Here is an 817-nt window from a genome sequence, read left to right as displayed (position 1 = left end):
CCCATCCTTGCGATACCTACATGCCATCTTGGCCCACACTCTGACAGGACGACGAGAGAGCACTCACATCATCAACACTCACGATGCCTATTTCCTATGGAGCATGGCGAACGGGCACGTCTTCGACCTTGCCTATTTCATTGCCCTCACCATCCGTAATCAAACAGAGAAGCATAGGAGAGGAGTCATCTCTATCGGGCCTTATGTGGCTCAATTGGCTTGGCACTTTGGGCTCCTCAACATAGTGGCACAATCATCCTCCCTCACTCTCATCGGCCAAATGTCCCCATAAGGCATCTTGAGCATGCTACATATGAGGATGATCGAGAAACAACATGAAACCTACCCTCCTCAGTACCGCCTCGTCCAGTCCACTGAAGAGGAGACCCAGAGGACATTACTGATGATGTCCCTCCACTTCATGAGGACCCACCGTCTCAGCCACCACCCATCCATCGTCCAGTTCATGCGCCGACTTCATACTCTGACATCTCTGAGTGCCTTACTCGATTTGAGTAGTAGTGTTTTTAGCGCTTTGATCACATTGATGCTACTCTTCATCAGATTTGTCAGCACCTTCACATCTCATCGCCACCACCACCTCGCGAACCATCCAGCGATGACGATGTTTAAAGATTTTTTATTTTTTATTTTTACTTTTATCTTTATTTATCTTCTTTAAGTACTTTTTATTTTATTTTATTTTAATATTATTTTAATTTTAGGTTCTATAAATTTTATTGAGTAATTTATAGTTTCGGCTATTTCATTACGAGTAATTATGCTTCCTTATATTTCCTAAAGAGTCCTTAATTTT

Source organism: Gossypium hirsutum, chromosome A12 (genome assembly GCF_007990345.1).
Source record: "Gossypium hirsutum isolate 1008001.06 chromosome A12, Gossypium_hirsutum_v2.1, whole genome shotgun sequence".
Classification (NCBI taxonomy): domain Eukaryota; kingdom Viridiplantae; phylum Streptophyta; class Magnoliopsida; order Malvales; family Malvaceae; genus Gossypium; species Gossypium hirsutum.
This window is presented reverse-complemented; position numbering follows the sequence as displayed.